At 40.8% G+C, this 12,787-nt stretch overlaps 1 protein-coding gene across 5 annotated transcripts in view; it reads right to left on the bottom strand.

The window, feature by feature from the left end:
* Positions 1-12,787, bottom strand: part of LCLAT1 (lysocardiolipin acyltransferase 1) — a 236,728-nt gene that overhangs the window by 152,437 nt on the left and 71,504 nt on the right. Inside the window, exon 1 of one of the 5 annotated variants that reach the window (XM_019549578.1) lies at positions 7,517-7,646. The exons of 3 other annotated variants lie outside the window; for them this stretch is intronic. The gene's annotated coding sequence lies outside the window, so the exon portion shown is untranslated. Of the gene's footprint in view, positions 1-3,173; positions 3,235-7,516; positions 7,647-12,787 lie in introns of those variants that run through there. One more of the 5 variants, XM_019549579.1, reaches the window with a different exon arrangement.

A 12,787-nucleotide genomic window follows, 5' to 3' on the forward strand; every position in this document is an offset into this window, starting at 1 on the left:
TCCTTCCCCTCTATGCGGCACTGGTCAGGCCGCAGCTGGAGTACTGCGTCCAGTTCTGGGCACCGCACTTCAAGAGGGATGTGGACAACGTGCAGAGGGTCCAGAGGAGGGCCACTCGCATGATCGGGGGCAGCGGGACCTGAACCTGTTCAGCCTCCAAAAGAGAAGGCTGAGGGGGGATCTAGTGGCCTGTTACAAACTAGTCAGAGGAGACCAGCAGGCATTGGAGGAGTCCCTGTTCCCCACTCTACCAGGACTGACTAGAAATAATGGTCACAAGCTGGCAGAGGGTAAATTCAGATTAGACATCAGGAGGTGCTACTTCACTGTCAGGGCAACTAGGATCTGGAACCGACTTCCAAGCGAAGTGGTGCTGGCTCCTACCCTGGGGGTCTTTAGGAGGAGGTTAGACAATCACCTTGTCAGGGTGGTTTGACCCCAGTACTCTTTCCTGCCATGGCAGGGGGTCAGACTTGATGATCTTCTCAGGTCCCTTCTGACCCTACTAACTATGAAACTACATTTGAAATTAAACAGTTGTCAAATGAGGTTTCATTACAACATTAAATACATTTTTAAATGCTCATTATTACCAGTAAGACAACAATGCTCATATGCACTCTGATTGGCTGGAATTATGTTTCTGTTTAACAGCCACTGGCACTGAAATTGTATGCTCATTAATTCTTTTGAACTACGGGGCAAAACACTATGAATTCAGCTTCATTCTTTTTTGGTCGATACTTAGTAGAGGAAATGGCAACAAATGATTATTTAATTAAGCAACAGAATACTGCACACTAAATTTTCATTAAAACCAAGCAGAGCCTTTGAGCAAGAGCCAGCTCTTCCCTCCACTATTCCAGTTCATTCAGTCAACAACATTCACCAATTTACAGATGTTAGCTACAAACACTCTTTTGATTAGTTAATCCAGTGTCTTTTTATAAGCACAGACAAACCATAACTGTACAGGAACCTGAATTTCTCCATCACAGAAAAAGAGTCACTTTTCTGGGGGGGAAAAAACCAAACCTATTCCAAACCAGATCAAGAAGTCCAAAGCTTCATTTCAGTTCTTTTAAACCAGGAATTCTTCAAAAATTTGTGACCATCTCCCTGGCTGACTGGGGGTAACTTGGCAGACAGGCAGTACATGAAGTTTGGAAGCCCAATCACTTATTTACCTAGTGGGCAAGGAGCTTGTGAAAACTATTAGGCAGGCAGGTCAGACAGCCTGGAAATCCTGAGCAACTTGCCAGCCAGACATCCTAGAGATATCAACAGCCAACAAGAAGCCAATGCACCTTAGTAGGCAGCCAGAAAGTTTTGATGGAATCAATAATGTTCCCATACAAAACTGATCAAATCAAATAATCACTTTCTAACAAAGATCCTGTTCCCCTGGAAAAGTTTTGACCAGCTCTACCATTAATTTTAGGGTCAGAATAAGAACCTGGAACTTATAAAGTCAATATTTTAAACATTAAAACTGCACATAGAATGGGATTAGAACTGAGTCTTTCCTCCAAAATCTCTTACAGACTTGTCTGGTTCTTTGGGCACAGAACTTCATTTCCATGCCTCTCTAGGTCTAAGGTAAACACGGGTGAAGTTGTCATTATTGACAGGGAGAAGAGCAGTCTTGAGATCCTTGAATAAAAGTGCCACAATTTCAAGATAGGTTTTTGGTTAATTTTATTTAAAAAGAAGCAGAACTAAAAACAAGCAACCTCACCCCCCCCCCCCCAAAAAAAAACTCCCAACAAAGAAACAAACAAACAAACAAAGACTTCTGGTGAATTTTACACTCAGAGACTAACTACCCAAACACAATCAGCAAGTTTTTTGTCAATCTTTCACTGCATCTCAGACTCCTGATTCTATTACTTCAATACCGGCCCCTTCCAGAAATAAAGACTACAACCCCTATTAAAACTATGCCACAGACTGATTTTAAGGAAGGAACGCATGCCAAGGTATAGGGAGGACACTGCTAAAACGGTTTTCACTTTTAATTGTTGCCAAGACCTTAAAATCCTCAGAGATGAAATAGAAGATTAAGCAAATGTATCCAGTCATACATTCTTTTATGATAATTAGGATAATTAACACCATTAAATGCATCTCTGATGCTCTCCAACAAGATAGGACATAGATACTAGTTTACATCTGCACAAAATAAAGAGTACAATACTTAATGACTAATCTCAGTAAATATTACCAATAAGACATGATTACCGCAACACCATCTTACCATTTATTGCTTCACTTTGATTGCCAAGACTTAATCTGACTATTATAATTCAATAAAAGATTCAACAGAATATTTAATTTGTTCTGCCAAGCAATTAAATATCTTTCCAAATGCAATGAAAAAATGAGTCTGGCTAAGAGTCTCTGCAACACAGCCATTAGAAGTCCTAAGTAATTAACGTAGTGAGGAGAAAAAGACTTAAATTGATGGTGGGAGGGTGTTGTTCATTTCTCCCCCCACAACACCCTTGCATATATCTTTACTTCTTAAAGCATTAATCTAAGCAGTCATTATACCAATAAAGTCTTACTAAGAGCATTGAGTAAGGTATTCAGAAAAATGTGGAAGGTGTCAAGTAGTAGCTACAGCTATGTTATGGAAAAACTCAAGGAAAATATCCATTTTATTCTTAGCTCACAAGATCTGGTACAATCTGCACTTGAACAGCAGTTGCAAGAAATGCCCAGGAAGGAAAAACTAATCAACCACTGCCTGTAGCTTTTTTGACCGAAAGCTGCCTGTTTATATGCAATATAAAATGTACAAAAACAATTCCAAGTTACTGCCTCACAGCTTTCCAGATATAAAACTACTCCAATATTCCATTCTACATGTTATTGTTGCCCTGTAAACCTGCATTTGAACAGCACTAGAAAGTAACAGCCTCCTGGCTGTTGAGGCACTGAGAGTAGCAGGTCTAAGCGATAAGAAATAGCTCCTCTACTAGCTGAGGCTTTTTTGTTTGTTTGTTTGTTTTTTTAAGGCTGAACATTTTCAGAAAAGTTCAGTGTTTTATGAAATACCAGTTATTAATAACCCCTAAAATAATCTTCATGCATGCAGAGAATGAGGACATTTTGTGAAGTGCATTAAGTATATCATTCAAGAATTTAGGTTTAATTCTAAGCCAACATACACCAAGAAAACCACTTCTGGTTGATAGGTGTCACACTGTAAGGCACTCTTCCACAGCAGAACAAAGGCTCAAAATATATCTGTTATCTTTCAAATGAAAGGGGAGGGGGCTTCTTAATTTAGAATAAAGCTGTCCAAACTTCCAGAACTTACTGCAACTGAAAAATTGAAGATAAAAATCAAATTTATAAAGCCCGTCAAAATCAGAGTTGCATGTAAATCTGATTTGCCCACCAGTCCTTCCCATAGGAATAAGGCAGCGGTCATTTTCCATCAGCACTGCACTCCTTCTCCTCACGCTCGACCTTTGCTTCTTGTGAGAGATATTCTTGAAGGAGTAGAGTAAGAACTGCTTCCCTATACAAGACAACCCAGAGCTTTAGTTCCCAGCTACTCTTTATAATAACCTTAAAAAGTAGCAGTTCCAGCATTATCTGCTCACCCACAATGATGACTTTGTTGGTAAAAACAAATCAAACATCCAGTTCTACGGAAGTCTGACACGCAGATTCAGATTTGATGAATGATACAATAGCTGTGCTCTTTGGCAGTGAAAACCAAGCCAATGCACCAAAAGAGAAGGCTCTATAGTCCTCACTAGCACACAATGCATCTGTGCCAGGATGCACTCCTCATGCTTGACTTAGGGTTTTGAGTTCCACCGTTTGAATGACTTTGCTATGTTCACCGTTTTGAAAGTCTGGCTGACCAGCTTCTGATACTAACTTGGTTTTTCCTTTTTTTTTTGTAACAGCATATTGCATGAGAAATTTTAATTTTTAATAATGTCACTAAGCAAAATATCAATATGGTAATAGGAGCTTTGATGCCACTTCTGATGCATGTTTTAACACAAGAGAAATCTAGGAAATAAAGCTCAGCATTTGACCATGGATCACCTGGACAGTGAAGCAGGCTATGGAAGCCATCAGACATGAGTGAGAATGTACCTATGTCATGGTAAACTCAGCTTAAGTCAAGTGGTTGCACAAAAGGAGGGCAGCAGTGGTGAAAATAAAAAAGGGACACTTTTGAGGGTAGATTATCAAAGACACGAACAAGAGAAAAGCCCCAACTTTCCTATGCCTTTCAGTGGGAATTGAGCACCAGCCCCTGCCCTTTAGGCATTAGGCAGGGGCTAGTGCTCAGTTTTAAATTAGAAAGTCATGCTCATTAGTTTGTACCCCCAATTTCTGCCCAATTTACTAACCAGGGATCCCAGTTTTCTTTGTTTAAAAAACACAAATTCACTGATTAAAACCCCCCAAATCCGTGTTTTTCCATGATTAAATAAATTGCCACTATATATAGATATCTATAACTGTATCTAGATATATGGATATGTATCAGTGGAACATAAGATTTTATTGAAATAGTTACAATTTTAAAGCAATTTGGAACCCTACCAGTGCCTCAATCACTATAATAAAATTAATTCTAAATACTAGGGGTATACCAATAGAGATCTTTGGGGCCAATATTGATAGATTTTTAAGGAGGCATATCGGCCAATACCAATCCCATTTCTGATACCAGCTTGGCAGCCTGAAGAGCAGTGTCCAGGTGGTAAATCTGTTGTGGTGGAAGGGGAGGGGGGAGGGGAGGTGTGCAGATTGAGGCCCCGGCGGTGAAAGAGTAAGTGCGGCTGGGGCAGGCGCTGCCCAGCTGAGGCAGGGCAGGGTGCAGGACAGAGCCACAAGTGACTCGCCTGGGGGGACAGAGGGGAGTGGCTTCTGCTGCTGCACGCACCCCAGGAAGACATGGGGGAGTGTTCCCTGAATCTGCTCAAGGCGGGGCAGGCTGCCACTGCAGGCTAGGGCTGGGGCTGGGGCTGGACCAAGCTGTGCTCGGGGCGGATGGCGACACTCAGAGGGGGCTACGGGGGCACTGTAGCCACCCCAAAATTTGCCACAGACCCCCAATCCCCACTCCCAGTGCCACCACCTGCCCCGACCGCAACCCAGTCCAACTCCTGCTGGGAAGAGCCCAGCACAGCCCCGGGCCCTAGCCTGCAGCTGCAGCCTGCCCTTCCCCATGTAGATCCTGGGGGGGGCATACGCTCTCCCCATGCCCTCCTGGGGTGCACACAGAAGCAGGAGGCAGCCCCTACTTCCATGCCCCCCCAGACAAGCTGTGGCTCTGTCCTGTGCCTGCCCTGCCCTGGCAGTGCCTGCCTTCCCACTCACTAGGCTTTGGAGGCCCTAGGGGGAGGGCATCAGGGTGGGGAGCCCAAGCCTGCTGCAGGCAGCCCATACCCACCCCTGCCCTGTGCACAAATCTAAGGGCACATGTACCTGCCCTGAGAATGCACGCAGCAGCAGGGAGCCAGCCCTTCCCCAACTCCCTGGATAAGCCACCCGTGGCTCTAGTCCAACTCCATACCTATGGGGGCCCTTCACCCCCTGCCCCTGCACTAGACTTACCTGTGGGAGCTGCTCTCCAGGCTGCCTGGCTGTCATGAACACGTGTACATGAGCACATGCATATGGAGTCCCCCTGCTGGCTGTTTCTCCTGGTCCCCCTAGCAGGCTGGACCTCTGCCAGCCTGCAAGGGGAAACCCACCACGTCCTGATTTTTTTCTTCTTTAGAGGAGAAAGTCTGGGGATTTCTCCTTAAAAATGAGAAAATCCCCATCTTCCTGCATTTTTCCATGGCAAACCCTGTTAATAACCTTATTTTCAGTGTCATTTGAAAAAACTGTATGCATGGTGAACAACAAATAATTAAGGCTTTGGTCTACTCTTATTGTAACCTACTTTTATAAGCCCCAACAGAACCTCCACCCCTTTAAGAGCTACAATTATGTCCATGTATACCAACTGTGTTCCTGCTCTTTAGCTTACTGTTTTGCTGAAACACCCAGTGAACTTTAATCTTGCAAATCTATACAGGTGCCAGTAGACGCGAGTAAAAAAATCTCAAAACAAAAATACCCGGCCCCCCCTTTACCAGAAGCAGCAGCACATTAGTTTGACCCAGCTCCAGAGCATTTATATGCATTGGGCACTTCAGTAGGGCTTTTTGGCACTTTCATCTAAAGCCAATTCAACCAGCTGTTAGATAAAAAGGCCAAAAAGCCCTGCTGAAGCACCCAATCTATACAGATGTTGGGTGAACCAGGTACAACTAATGTGATGCCCCTTCTGGGCATGTGCTCACTTGGCATGGGGATGTGCCAAGCTTAAAGTGCTGTTTTTTTCACGTCTATAAGCACCCAGTGTGAGCAAGCTCCCCATAAACTCAATGGCGCTCCATACAGACATACAGTTGTAGCACTGTTGTAATGTCTACTATAAATTCAAGATTGACTAGAAATGTTAAGACCTTTACCTTAATTTCACTGATCTGATGCATCACTCTGAATGAGCATGCATTATAGGTGGAGTTAGTAGGCAACCTAAAAACATATTTGTTTATTTGATATTATTATTTATTATCATTATTATTTATAAAACCTTTTGACAGTTACTTTTAAGCTTGCCAAACTGTTCAGGCTGAAATTTTCCATGGTGGGTATCTGTACCAGGCTGATTGTTTTAAATTTCTGCTAAAAGGAGTCAGCCATTTATGAGAACAGTATCAGGGAAAATAAGTTGCTTTGCCAAAGTTAAAATAAGATGTATTCTTACAACCATTTAATTGGAAAGTTTCATGCTCTGAAGGCTGACTTTAAAATTTGGCATTGGGAGCTGCCCTGCTATCGGGACAAGGCCAAAAACTTAAGTTAAAATACACAGTACTTTGAAACAAAATTTGTCCATCAGCAAATATTAGATGTTTATAATAATGTTAAAAGCCACATAAATTGTGATTTCCCCAACTTTTTCCTATGCTTGGTAAATGGCTGCTTTCCAACGAAAGCACAATAGAAACAATAGGTTAGATACCTGGCAGACACAGAAATGAAGGGGAAATGCGGGGAGAAAGAGTGCAGTGCTTGTGCTGGAGACTGACCACTGCCGCATTCCTTTAGGAAGGAGTGGTGGGCAATCTGATTTGCATGCAACTCTGATTTTGACACAGCATCCAATTCTGACAATTTTTGGTAGAAGTGGCCAAAAGAGTCCAAAAGCACCTGTGGATCTGATGTTCTTAATTACTACTACAATTTGGTAGCACAATATGGGGTTATTTGGCAAAACTGTTATGTCCTTTCCAGAGGCTATCTGGGGGTTACTCGTGGGTGGATTTAAACTGCCTTCAAGAACTCTAGTAAGTGGATCATCTTTCAGTGCAATTTTAACAACCCTGATGAGATGCCCAAGTCACAGCAGCCTTTCCTGCCTGCCAGAGAACAGCAAAACTGCTCCTAATCTTCATAGCAGTAGGTGATAGAGTTTCACCTGCTTTTTCACAACTGGCGTGAACCTCCTGCTTCTCCTCAATTTCCTCTGAAAAAGTTTGAAGTATAGTCCTTGGAACACCATCTGCAGCACTCTTCCTCAGTTCATGCCTGAAGGGAATTCTCACCCAATATAGGCTAAGCAAAACACTCCTCCCAGGGAAAAGGCTGGTGGTAAATGTTTGTTGCTGCAATGAGACACTGACTGTATAAGTATTTTGGTTAGAGGCATGATTTCAACAGAAAAACTTACACCAGTGTAATTCTTCTCCCCCCACAACTGTGGACCATAAGTCAATTGCAGTATACAATGTACCCTATAAAGAAGTAACTTGCTCCTTTTATTTTACAGAGGGAGGGAAGGGGGGATCTGTAAACTAGCAAAACCATCTTTATAATCAATAAACCTGCACCAACATTAGGAGAGTTGTACTGCTTTAGCTGAGTAAAATAAGGCAGGGGTTCAAGCTGTACGTTTTAAAAGAAAGGTGCCAAATCTTTTTCCTGGTTGTAAAGCACCTAGTTCAAAGGGAAATGCAAGTACAACTGTACCCTTTTTGAACTGATAAAATGCAAGAACCAACAGTAAGAATTATGAACTAACAGTAAGAATTATTTACCATATTTACTCAAATATATGACAAGGTCTTGTTCCCCAACCAACATGGGGGGGGCTTGTCTTACATCTGCATACAAACAAGCTGTATTAAATACACTGCCTATCATTAAACTGTTGCCAAAAGCAGCATATGCTCAGTAATGGAAATCAACTATGAAGTGGATTAAATGCAGCCAACACTGAGCATGACTATAACACATGTGGTCCCTTTTGGGCAAACATGCTGATGGGAACCTACCACAAGGACAGATTAGTGCAGAGCCCATCTGAATAAGATATAAGAAGTACCACTTACGTGCAGTCCCCCTCAGCACCAACTTTTTCAAGTCATGTTGAGCCACTATACTGAATACATTACAACTTCATCTTCACTCCCACACCTGAGCTGCAACTTTCTTTCCATTTTCAAAGCTTCCTGATTCTTTACCCAGAATCCCTCGGTTACCCTCTCTCCCAGCCTGTTTCCTATGATTTGTGTGCCGCTGCCCTCTATGAGATGGAGCCAGAGTAAATTGCCCTGCACCTCATCTGCATATAATTTTTCAGAGGATCCCAGGACTTGTGACAAGAACACTTGGTTCCAGTCTTGAGTTATAAGCTAATTAATACTTGGCTTCTGGGGGGGAAAGGGGGGACAGTAATCTGGAATACACAGTGCTGAGCTGTGGGGTCACCATGGCTTGAAATGCTGTTGACTCTGATGAGGCCCAGCAGAATGAACTGTATGATAAAATTATGAGGGGGGTTTTCACTATGAATTAATAGCATGCATAGTATGTACTACATTTAAGTAGATCCCAAAGTGCTGCTTAAAAGTGTTTTAAGGAGTACGTCTGCTAAAATCTGCAGCAGTTTCAACAACACAGGTAAAATGCATTATTCTGAACTAAGTCTATGGGTACTATATGCAAATTACCACTGGTATGTTTATTTCAAGGTCAGTGTCTTTAATTTGTTCCTCATTTCCATGTGCTCAGGGAGAGCAGGGTTTAACAGTAAGAAGGGGAAGAAGAGGCTGCAGGGGTAAGAAGTTGCAGAGAAGGGGGAAGAGGGCAAGAGCTACTTGACCCCCAGATTTATTTTCCCTGCTCTAACAGTGGAAAGGGGACAAATTCAAAGCAAACCTCCAATAATTAGATTCTATCCCTGGAAAATTATAGCAAATTTATACATTTTCTGTATATACAATGTCATTATCAGAGAGAGGTCACATTATGTTCAGGATTGTCTTATATTTATGTAAATATGGTAGTTAACCAAGATATCTTGTCTAGTTCCATGGGTAGAAGAAAGTCAATTCTAAGTCAATTACACGACTTTGGGAAGTGGACCTAAAGCATGAGACTGAAAGCCAACAGATACTCAGTTACTGAAAATTCAACAAACAAAAATGCTAGCCTAATTAAGAAAGTTAAATGCTTGTATGTTTGTTCCTTTACCGTTCAGAGTTCTCAAAATAGCTACGTAACACACAACAGTTAGAATGGGAAAAATATCTAACAAGCAAATATTTCCTGTGGTTGATTTTCAAATTGAAATAATCAACAGCTTCTAAAGTTAAATGATTCTTAGTGTCAGTGTATTTGTGTATGATTCATCTGTGATCTAGGTAAGGTCTGTTAGCATTTTAAAACATAAGCCTATCTTAATTCTTCAAGTAAAAAATGTTCACATCTGTAGCCCTCTAAAGAGTAGTTATTTCACAGGAGACTTATATAATGGTGCCAAGAGGGCTATTCAAATTTATTCTTATTTTATACTACTACACCTGTGTCTTTTTACCTTTTCTGAATTTTAGGAGATAATTACTTCCACACACAATGTTTGAAGAATATAACGCAAACTTTTAATTTAACACATAGGACCAAAAAAAGTATTTGAGTTAATTAAGGAAATTCTTACAAAAACTCTGCTTTCAGTCAGCCAGTGACAGGCATTGAGGATATCAAATAAAATATAATGAACTTAGTCATAAAACCATATTCACCACCTCCAAACAGGTTTACACTAACTCTGGAATTCATCTTTGATGTCCTATACGCTCCCTTCTTGCACATGTGCTAGTACTTTGCGCTTTGCATAGAGTATTTGATAGGACTCTAACAACAAGTTGTAACTATGACAAACAGCAGGTTATAGATCTGAAAAACATTTGGTCTAATAGCAAAGCAGCCAACAAAAGCATTCTCAAGGAACAAGATGACTTCTCTGTACAAGGCAGTTGCTTGATACAGATATCTTTATTTTAAAATATCTATATAGCAGGTCTATTTCTTATATATCCTAGAGAAGGGTCTCAGGATACAGTTCATGCAGAATATTTTTAAAATTGCTTAAGATGGTATCAGAGCTCTATATAATGCCCAGAGTAGACCTTCAGGCCACTTCCCACTCATTCTCTTTGGAAGAGAAAAGCCTTTACATCAGAAACCCCCTCGCCCCCAATCTGAGAATCATCCTTACTGAATATGATAGCTAAAATTTTCAGTCTTCAAATCTTAAAAAGAAAAACTTAGTTTAGAAACTTCTTTACAGAAAATACTAGTTACTTTAATCTCATTTTTCTAATTAAAGATGGAAAAAAAGTCATCCCTCAAGTACTCAAGAAGGTAAAAACAAAACACCCCATCCCAAAAAACCCTTCCTTTAGACATTTGTTTACTTAAAAAAAAAATTAAATACAAGCCCTTTGTAAAAATAACTGATCAATACTACTGTTGCGTGAATAAGGAAATGTATTATATACAAATTGTGCAAGGTCATTTGATGCTGTAACTCATTACCAAAAACAAGTTGTTCTTCGATAGGAAAATTATTCATGTTATTTGGAAAAGCTAGTTACCTGGTAATGTTTATGCACTTTTTTTTAACTAAGCTCAGGAAGGCAATACATAAGACTAACAGATTTTCAGCTCTCCAAGATAGATAAGAGAAATTAGGAGCTATTGAACACACTTGAAACAAGCATTTAAATTTCTATTAAAGCAGGATGGAACTGAAGAGATTTTAGAAAAGAAACAAAATTAAATTAAAACTATCTTTAAAGGTGTTGTGAGAATTTCTCTCTGCAAACCAAAGAACTATAACCATAATGCCAAAGAACTAAGAGTCAGCTGCAGATGTATCAGTAGATTGCAAATTCATGAGCTGAAGATGCTCTGACAAATGTGAAGCTGCTACATAATCTACAAATACTGATCTGCAATAATTTTATGAATATTATATGTGACCTAATCAGTGAGATAATAGCTGTGTAGCTATAGGTGGTTTTTCAACCTGTGGTCTGCAAGTCCCTGGAGGTCTACAGACTATATCTAGTGTCCATGAAAGATGACTATGAAAACAAAGGTTCAGATCCCAGAAAAGGCATGACATTTCCAAAAGCACCTCCATTTGAAAGTTTTTAGGGGTCTGCAAATGAAAAGAGGTTGAAAACCACTGCTATAGTGGTGGATTTGAAGTTGTAGCTGTGTAATGGGTTATTAGACTTCCCAGCTGAACATGCTGATATAGGTTAATAGGAGGTTGTTGGAAAAAACTAGCAAAAAAGCAAACAGGAGTTTTAGATAAACTGCTTCCTGACAGACTTGATAGCAGCTTCAAGACAATAGCTTACTTCCAAGTCCCCAAACCAAACTCACACAGCTGTTTTGCTAAGGCTGGGTGCTTACAGATAAAAAGGCCGATAAGCAGTTAAAAATTACTTGATTAATGGGATACAGGAGATGAGCCAAAGAGACTGAGCAGCTTTTAAAAACTCTCACTCCCTAAAACAGACTGAAAAAAATGGTTAGAGATCTAAGGGAACAGATTATGCCAACATATCCCCACAGCTCTTGTGGGAAATGGTTTTATATTGGATACTTGAAACTTATTAAGATTCACATGTAGAAAATATACAGAATTTGGTAAGGTATATATTCAAGGGGTGCATTTATAAGTTTTTGTTTGTAAAATGCTCTGGTTCCAAGTCATATATTTTGCTTAAGGGAGGGCATCTCAGCAAACACCAGTGCTCACAGGCTCTTGATGAGACCAGAACTCAGGTCTGTTGTGGTAATGACTCTGAATTGGGGAATGAAGCCCCTCAGATAAGTCTCTTTCCTACATATTGCTTATTTGCCCCTAAGCTGGGCCATCTTTTGCTGGAGTCATATGGAAAAAAAAAAAAAAGGAAGCTGTGAACATGAAATTAAAACCACATGATAATGCAGAGGACCTAACATAAGTTTGTCCAGGCAACGTTGATTCTGGCATTTCTTTTATTTCCAAATGCTTGACTTTGTAACCCTAATGTTTCCTAGCCAAATGTACTACATGCTGTAAGTTAAGTAGACTATTTAGGGCCTTGTTACACATTAATTTTAGGTGGCTCATTGAGCTCTTAACCCCTGGATGGTCCACATGTTAACACCTGAAACTAGTTTTAAGCACACTTTGGGCAGCTTAATTAAGCCACTCCAGGGCAGGTTTCTCTCTGATCTGTGTTACTCAGCTCATGTTCCATTAATGGAGTGTGGCCACTCCTCACAGATAAGCTGCCCAAGATGCAGTCCTCCAGCATCCCACGATGCAGTGTCCCCTCTCCCACCCTCCTGTTCTCTGTGGACAAGCTTTCCACCCCGTGAACTCTGCTGCCCAGGGGGCAGTTCT

This window comes from Crocodylus porosus, unplaced genomic scaffold (assembly GCF_001723895.1).
Source record: "Crocodylus porosus isolate Cpor-Errol unplaced genomic scaffold, CroPor_comp1, whole genome shotgun sequence".
In the NCBI taxonomy this organism is placed as follows: domain Eukaryota; kingdom Metazoa; phylum Chordata; order Crocodylia; family Crocodylidae; genus Crocodylus; species Crocodylus porosus.